We start from the raw sequence: 9,480 nt of genomic DNA, 5'->3' as shown, positions 1-9,480 counted from the left end.
ACGCACAGCTGAATTCTGGAGAAGACGCAAAGGTTTCAGGTGAACATAAAATGTTCCAGACCAAACAGAACAACAGTATAGTAAATAAGGATGGACTAATGAGAAATAGAAAAGACGCAAAACATTCTGCGGAAACTGATGCTTTAGCTTCCTTATCATACGTATATTCCTTGCTACTTTCGACGATATACACTGTACATGCTCTGAAAAACTTAGTATTTCATCAATGGTATTTCTCTGACTTCTGAAGTCTTATTGTCGAGTCTCCTACTGTAAGCTCTTGCAACCAGGGGTAATATGAAGGTGATCTGCCCCAGACAACGAACCCCGATTTGCTGTGATTTACTTTCAGATTGTTTAGCCTTAGCCATTTCTCCACTTTTTCCATATCATTACTCAGTGTCCCTAAAACCTGAGCTTCGGTGCGCTCCGCAACTGAAAAATTCGTATCATCAGCAAACAAGACAAGAGATTTCCTAGGTTTATACGTGTCATCTCCATTTCCAACATTTGTAGTCAAATCACAGATTGCTTGATGGACGTCATTAATATATATTGAGAAGAAAAGAGGGCCGAGAGGGGACCCTTGGGGAACACCGCAACTAACATGGTAATCACTTGATTTCACATCATTCAGTTGCACATACATAGATCGGTGACTCAAATATGATGAAATAATTTTAAGAGCCTTTCCTCTAATACCACAGTTGTCCATCTTTTTCAGAAGAATCACATGGTCTACTGTGTCGAATGCCTTCAAAATGACTAGGAATATGGTCGCCATTTTCAACTTCCCATCCAAAGCACCATTAATCATAGATGTCAAATACTGAACCGCATGCTCCGTAGAGTATCCTTTTCTGAAACCAAATTGGTTTGCATAACAGAAATACTTCCTCTCCCGGAACTCAGCCATTCGTTTATATAATATTTTTTCAAAAATTCGAGACAGAATAGAGAGTAGCAAAATAGGTCTATAATTGCTGAAATCTTCTCGGTCACCAAATTTTTACAAATAATAAAACATATTTATTTCACATCCTTAAAACGTATTTATTATTCAAGTTATGAAACAAATTTATTGTTCTGTAAAACAGCATCCCATACGGTAAAGCGCTTTTTTTACCTCAACAACATTTTTATCGGCTAATTTGCTTTTTTTTTAGGAGAAAGACCAAACCGACTGTTTTTCACTTACATTTTTAGAGTCGCGTAAAACTTCATTTTTCTTTCTTACAGAAAGTAAATCACAGAAAGGTTTATGTTACCTCTGTAACACTGGCAGATCCAAGGATTTAGTCAATTATTGACACCCTTGTCACAATGGCACCCCCAAGATTCTGTTTATTGGTGCCCTTGTCACATTGGTCCCCTCCCCCCAAGATTTTGCTCTAGATCCACCCCTGCTCTGTAACATGAAAGTTCACATCTGTGACTTACCCAGAAGCAGAAGAGACAAACTCACAGCTGTAACTTACCCAGAAGGAGAAGACATACCATTGGATTCGTTAGTTTTAGATCTATGCATTTACAGGTCAGGATTGTGATATTACCTAGACTTTTACTAAAATTGCTTAAAAGAATGGAAATTTTCCTTTTCAACAATTTTCAACATATTTTTCAGTCTAAAAAAAATACACCCCAAAAGTAATATAAATACCCTTTTGCTAAGCAGATTTTCGTTTTCTCCTTTCCTATAAAATATGAATGGTCCACCATAAATTGTTTTGAGTTGTTAAAGTCGACTACTTCGTCGTTCTATGACCGTTTTTACAAATTAAATGCATTTAGCATATTTGAACCCATTTTTAATACAACTCCCCTAAATCCAAACATATTGTTTAGGTTTTTCATGTTTTGAAGCGCAAAAAGAGATGAGATTATACGCTTTATTCAAGTGCAACAGCGCCATCTACAGTGAGTACAATATGAAGCTTAATGTATATTTAAGAAAATCTTGGTACAGAATATATTCCAATGGAAACACAGTGACTTAAAGCAGTGCCCAAATAAGCATTAAGAACACGATATAAAAAATTATGAAAAATATCCACTAAGTGATATCCAACTAAATCTCTATGGGTACTATTGAACAGCAGTGGCGTAATTTCGTCAAAATCCTGGGGGGGGGGGGAGTTGGAGCAGATTTTCTCAACTCAAGTGAAAATGGCAGTGAAAAATGAAAGACGGGCCATGCAGTAAAATAAAGTCAAAAGTATACTAAACAAAACTTATCTGTTTCTGTGGATTCTTGAATTATGTAGGCCTATCTTAGTTTTGATAAGATTTTTGAAGATGCTAAATTTCAGTTGGAGGGCCTAATGCAGTAAAATTCAATTGTCCTACATTAGAAAAGCATTATTCTTTCTATTAGCTATGGCAGAATTTTTTATTGGAGAACCTTTTGAAATTATAGTTACAGAAATTAACAATTTTCGCAAACTTTTATGGAACGCTCCATTAAAGGGGAATTTTTTTTTTTACTTTTCCAATGAAAATACCAAAAAGGGTATTTTTCAAATTCCCTCCAGAAAAGGATCCAATTCTCAGAGTTTGGGGGAGAGAAATGGTGTAAGTTCGAAAAAAACAAACTGATGGTTGAACTTTCTTATAAGAATTCTTAGAAAATCTTGGAAATCTTAAAGCTTCAGGATACCCAGGGCCAGAATCTAACTCCTTCCCCCTTTGTCTTGTAAACATCGAAACACTGCTAATCGAAATTTTTGATCAAATCCACATTTTGGTCAAATTTTTATAAGAAGTCCCCCCCCCCCATAAAAATCCTAGAGACCAAAGCTTGATTTGTCCTCTACTAAAAATGATTGGTGTTTTGAGTGATAAATTGTCACCATAGATTAAGGAAGCAACAATTGCAATGCGTCGTTGTTGAATCATTACAATTGCTGTTTCATAAGTAGTGAAAAGCTCAATGGGCAACATATTGAATGAAAAATGATGGGCATCTGTATTCTTTTCTTCCATTGTAAAGATTCGACATTGAAAAGGATGCTTTAAACTAAACAATTACCCGTCTTGGAACAGAGAATTATGCATGTGATAAATGAGTCATCCAGAACTCAAATCAATCAAATGCATAAAAAACAAGAGACAAGTGCCAAAGAAGATCAATTGCTGATTTTATTTTAATATGCCGATCTTTGATGTTCAGCAGTTTTTTTTACATGTTTGTTTTAGATTGGATACGTCTTTGAGCATAGAGAATATATTGAACTACAGTTGAGTATGGAATGGTTTTATTAATAAAATTTATTTCGAATTAAATGGGATGTTTCATTTTCTTTACATTGTGGCTGTATCTGGCATTCAAGATTTTGGAAAAACGTCCATATGAACATCTATATGATTCGGTTTTTAGTTCATAGCGTTGGTTTATGTACATTTACATTTCTAATTTTGGTTTATCAATGTCGTTATTGATTTTGTTTCCTTTCTAATTTGTTTCTATTCATAGCATGTCATGAATCAACTGTTGTTTTTACTATAATCGCATTTTCATTATTTCAGGGTTGAATCGAGCATTTAGAATTTTATAGACGCCAAAAACTTACAAAACATCATAAGCGTTTACAAAACTTACAAGACGTCATAAACTTACAAAAGTGAAATTAAAAATAACGAAAAAAAAACTATAAAATAAAAAGTAGAATTACTCGATTAGGCGGCGCTGCTATAAATGGGAGCTTTTGGAAAGAACGCTTCCATTTTGTTAAATAAAAACTATTGATAGGGATCAACTTACAACGAAATCTGTATCATTCTGAAGCTCGTCAATTTATCGGGTTACACATAGTGACCCATTAGTTTTTAGTACACTGCGTATTCCCAATGTCCATCAACGACACCAGCGGTGTCAATTCGTGGAAATATAAAGGGGGGCAATTATTTTCAGTTTTCCACTGAAAATACCAAATGAGCATTCTTCAAAATCAAGGGGGCGGGTAAATACCCCCCCCCCCTATGCCTTCCCAAGGCGAGAACATAATTTGCACGTTACTGAAAAAAATACAAATGAATGTGCATTGTCAGTTTAATATGCAAATACTGATATTTATTAATCAAAATGTTAATATTATTTGATTTATTAAAGTTATAAAAGTAAAAATATTTATATTTTTTCAGTAAAGTGCAAATTATGTTCTGGCCTTGGGAAGGCATAGGGGTTTTGAGGCCTACTCATGTTAATTTCTGCTCATTTTGAGTTTGACTCGGTTATTTATTGCAATTTCTGTTCGTTTTGGGTTTCATTTATTTATCGATGCTTATTTGCGGTAGTTTCACGCTTGGTAGATTATTTGATTTTATTTTTGCTCATTTTTGGTTTAATGGAGTTCTTTACTTTTCTTTGAAAAACTTGTTTGTGGAAAAAGTGTTTTTAATTAATTGATAAGAAAAGAGGAAGATTTACGAATGATCAAAGTTCTTCAGTAGCTTTGACGTCAGACATGTACTACAGAAGTTTGAAAAGTTGAAAAGTCTGACCAACACTATATTGCTCCCGAGTATTGTCTACTAATACTAAATTCTTGAACGTCTATAGACAATAGACTTTAGTTGATTATAGCTGAATTACGGTCAGCTTCCCGCGTTTTGTCGTCTGAAGTCACATATAGTCGGATGGTTTTGCCTTCTAACCCTAATTGATTTTTTTTTACCTCCTTTCACCGAGTAGGGTCAGCGAATAGTAACACAAGAATGTTAAAAATTATACTTATGGATTTTGACATTTTCGACAAAGATTTTGACATCATCGATCTTAGGGCATTTTAACAGATTTTATGTAATTATTCCACAGAGTTTTTGGAACAAGTATAAAATTTTCAATATTTTCATAAATGTTGCCATATTGTCAACTTTCGACGTTAGAATATTGTCAGTTTTGCAACCAGAATTACGATAGAATGGATTGCAGTCAAATTAACTGTAGTCAGCTATCGAAGTTCGGGTCCAAACGTAATCTTATTACCGTTTCAAATTCAGTATACATATAGTAAAAATGATGTTCAACCTTCCCTCTTTTCTAATTAAAAAAATTATTCGTTGAATATTTCCTTTGGTTTGTCAATTATAAAAATTAGGTTTGAAAGTTGAACATGGCTTAACTCACAAGTTTCCGCAAGGGGTAAATTATTGGCTATGCAGTCGCGCGTAATTGCACTATTATCTACAGTTGTTACTACGGTGTGACCCGGGCATTAATCACAAAGCTGAATGAAATTTTCATTTTACTATAGCAAGTCATTCCTTATTAAAAAATTGGCAAGATACCCGACATTAATAACATAAGAATTTTGCAAAGGCAATAATGAATGTGACGAAGCAACGTGAAGAACCCCTTATTTGGTAGACGGACCATTGTCTATCTTTGCAGAAAAAAATATGTTAGTGTGAACACTACATAAGACGGGATTTAAGAAACCTAATTTTTTAATATTTATTACCGAGCGAAATGAACTAAACTTGAACTTTAGCTCCTCGCCTCCTTACCGGTGTGAAGTGCAGATTAATGTACTAAAAGATAATGATTATTCTACTCTTGTCGAACCGAACAAGAACTTCTAAGTCCACCAGTAATTGCCATGAGAAATAAGTTACAAACGTACTATATTATGTAATTAGAGAAGAGATCAGGGTGACAAACCTGGCCCCCAGTCTCATTTCCATAGCCACTCCCCGCTATATTGGCCTTCTGTCTCAAACTTGAACTATCTATCTCAAATTTGATACCACTTTTCTCAAATCTGAACGATCAGTTTCGTGGAATTCTGAATTTACTCGAGAAAGAGTGGTTTTCATTGACTATATGTGACGCTTTGACTAAAGGCATAAAATACCGCCTTCCCTTTCAATAACTTTACGTCAGTGGAAAACGCTTCTGATTAATTGAAAGTCTTGTCATGCGATCACTTTCATCAAACCAAAGCCCATTTCATGATGCTTCTAGTTAGAATTCGGGACTTCTGGTACAGTGTCTAATACCCACGGTACATTTGCATGATCACTTACAAAAGGCAAGCTCATTGGTCCGAATAGAGATTATTGGGGATTACGTCTTTAAAATGGTGGACCACGATCGCAACCCTGAGGATGTTTATTCAGCGTCATCCTAGTTCAATACAACTTGGATTCAAATAATCCCATAACAATTATTATCTTAGATGACTATTTTTTTCCTTTTTTAATGTATTGGACAGATGGTGTACAGGCACGTGCACATAAAATCATTAGTGAGTAGTGGTAAACTGAAAAAAAACAGACCCACCCTACCGTGCCCTCCCCCCTCTTCCCACCACAGAAGAGGTCTGATGGGTTTGCATGATGGGTGTCACTCTCTGCAAAAAAGCTATAAATATAAAGAACCCTATATTTTCAAGTTCTGTGTCTCGGGGAGAAACAGTACTAAAAACAGTTATTGTTCCAGCGGAAAAAAAAATATATTTGAACATGCAAATTTATTGAACAAAGGTTCAAAAATAAATATAGACGGCAAAAATAGCAAAGTCACCCTAACATAAATTCTCAGAAAGGAGAAATTATGTCAAAAAGGAGCTACACAATTAAAACAAGGGTCCTTGTGTAACTGAACCATTTACTCAACCCATTTAACCGAACCCTCGTTCCACTCTGCCGCCGTTTAACTAAATCCTAGTTTAACTGAAGCCCCATGCAATATAACCCCCATTTAATCCAACCCCCGCGTAACTCAACTTCCGTTTAACCCAACCCTATTTGACTGAACCCCATTCAGCTGAACCCTCCTTAAACCAACAATATAACTAGAAAATTAAATTAAGCCCGTTTTGTCGGAAATAATATAAGTTGACTCGAATGAAATGGTCTTTATTCCTTGGTTAATTCTTATATCAGTGTTTTTATTTTATTTTATGCTGATTCAATGCAAAACGATCCCCCCCCCCTCTTCTAAAAAACAACAACTATTCCTTGTGTCTTATATATTTGAACTTGGCTAAACCTTTTATGTTCCGGTTTCGAACAAGCTTGAACTACATGATTGCAGCAACAGCTGATTGCTGCAAAGTAGAACAGCGAAGGCCATTTACATTCATTCCTGAAAGTCTTTTTAAATTTCTAATAAGTTGGGTGTAAGCCAAATAGTTAAGTTTGTCGTGTTTTCCATTACTTCGTTAGCTAAAAGATAGCCATTATATTCGCCATTCTATGCTGTTTTTGAACATTATAACTTCTGCCTTACAGATTTAAAGATTTGGCAGATTTGAAGCCCACATCTTTACCACAAAACCTTAAAAAACTTGATTTCACTAAAAGCTTGAATACTGTAACATTTTGAAAACTTCAGATCTCACCTAAGTTTAGGGCATTGCAATAGAAGTTGGAAACTACGAGCGAAGCGCAAAGCCAATTTTGAGCTTCTTCCAAGTGCTAGTTCAAATTTATTCATAGACGAACGGTTGAGTTAAGTCAGACATAGGTCGACTTAAATGGGGGCTGAGTCTCATGAGATTTGACTTAAACAGTGGTTGAGTTGCATGGTAGTTAAGTTAAAATGGGTTGAATTCCACGGGGGTTGATTTGAATGAGGGTTGAGCTACATGCGAGTTCAGTTAAACTCGATTGAGTTCTATGGAGGCTGAGTTGCACGGGGTTTGAGTTGAATGAGGGTTGAGTTAATCGGGTGTTAGGTTTCATGGGGGATGAGTTAAACTGGAGCTGAGTTGAACAAAAGCTCAGTTAAATAGGCTGAGTTGAATAGGGTTCAGTTGAAAGAGAGTTGAGTTACACACACACCTAACTAAGAACGGAATTGATGTCTTTTGAAACGCAGCCAGTATACTGATGGTACGTAAGACAAATCTGGCAAAAGATCTAAATTAGGAAAAAAAAACTTGATTTGTCATAGTGACAACACAGTACCTTAAGCGAAATTAGCGCCTGATAAATGTTGTATTAAGACGGCATTTTGAAAGAACCTATTACATTCCATTAACGTTGGGATCCACTAAGAAATTCACTACTCATGACTTTAATTGTTTTTAGCTAGTGATTCATCCTTCCAAGAACTGCAAGCTCGAGTATGTGTAAACCATAGACATCTAAGAACGGAAAGCGGACGCACATACGTAAGGCTGAAGAAGGGTTTTGAGTCACAAAAGATCCGGTCCGTTCGAACCACGACTGCGTTGGATCTGGTTTCGTCACCCGTCAATTCGGAAAAATTTTGGGGGAGGGGGCAAAAATAAGAGGGGGCAATAGCTTTGCCTTGGCATCACCCTAATTGATGAGTCTGATTTCGTCAATATTAATTGCTGAAGTATTATTTGCCATTTACAGAAAACTTGGCAGAATACAACAAACAAGGCCAACCGTATTTGTACTTTTGTTAGCCTTTTGGTTCTCAATACGTTATAATAATTAATTTACTGACAAATTGTGGACGATAAGGTCTCTTTTTCAGTTAAGGAGCAAATCTGTTCCTTATGAATTTTCAACTCTTGCAAAAACTAACTTCTATTTTTTTCAGGTTGAAAGATAATTTCGAGGGGCGCCCACTTTCAGCCAACCATTATACTTCTCAGAGCACGACGTCCGCCGCACAGTTTCGCCACGCTTGGTTCAGTTTCCACCATGCTCGGCACGTGCTACCTGGCGTACGTGGGGTGGCGCTACGTGGCCACCCCTAGAATGATTCTGTAACATAACTCGGAAACTCAACTTTGGGGCTTATCAGCCTACTCGTCCATATGAAAAGAAAGCATAGTATTTTACTTGTAGAAACTCTTGTTTTTTTTTTTTTTTTTTTTTTTTTTTTTTTTTTTTTTATCAAAAATCCATAAAGGTTGAAACCGAAACTCTTAGACGTGAGTTTTACGATTACAACTTTTAAATTTATCGTGATATTATGAATAATATGTAAACGTGTATTTATTTTCTTTTATTTCAGACTTTTATACGAGACTTAATTGTAGTTTATGCATAACTGACACTCCAAAAAAGATTCTTTGTAGATTATTATAAGAAATTGAAAAAATATCGAGCTGAACAGATTTAAGAAAATATTAACTTTTCAAAAAATTCTATCTGGAAAAGATAGAAAAAGTTCGGATAATTTGAAAAATGTTTGGAAAACATCGGAAAAACAATATTACAAGAGCTGTCAAGTTACTGAAGTCGAGAAATGCTATGTTTTAAAAGACAAAACACCATAACAGAACCTTGACTAAGCGGTATTTTAAACTATGACCAAATCAATAAGCAGCATGAGACAACATTTGCAAAAAAAGGAACGTAATTCACCCGTCATGCAAGTAAGAACGACGTTAAGACGTAACGCCATGAGACTTCTAATCGTAAATAAACTTAAAGCATAAAACTTCAGCCGAGCAGTTATGAAATTCTGGGCTAGTAACAATAGTAAAATACGTATAACTGCATGAATGCATGGTCTTCTTGGCATATTTTTTGTTGCGAAATCTCGTAAAGGTC

The sequence above is a fragment of the Artemia sp. Qi Xiang Cuo genome, chromosome 18 (assembly GCF_049724085.1).
Source record: "Artemia sp. Qi Xiang Cuo chromosome 18, ASM4972408v1, whole genome shotgun sequence".
NCBI classification, from domain to species: domain Eukaryota; kingdom Metazoa; phylum Arthropoda; class Branchiopoda; order Anostraca; family Artemiidae; genus Artemia; species Artemia sp. Qi Xiang Cuo.
This window is presented reverse-complemented; position numbering follows the sequence as displayed.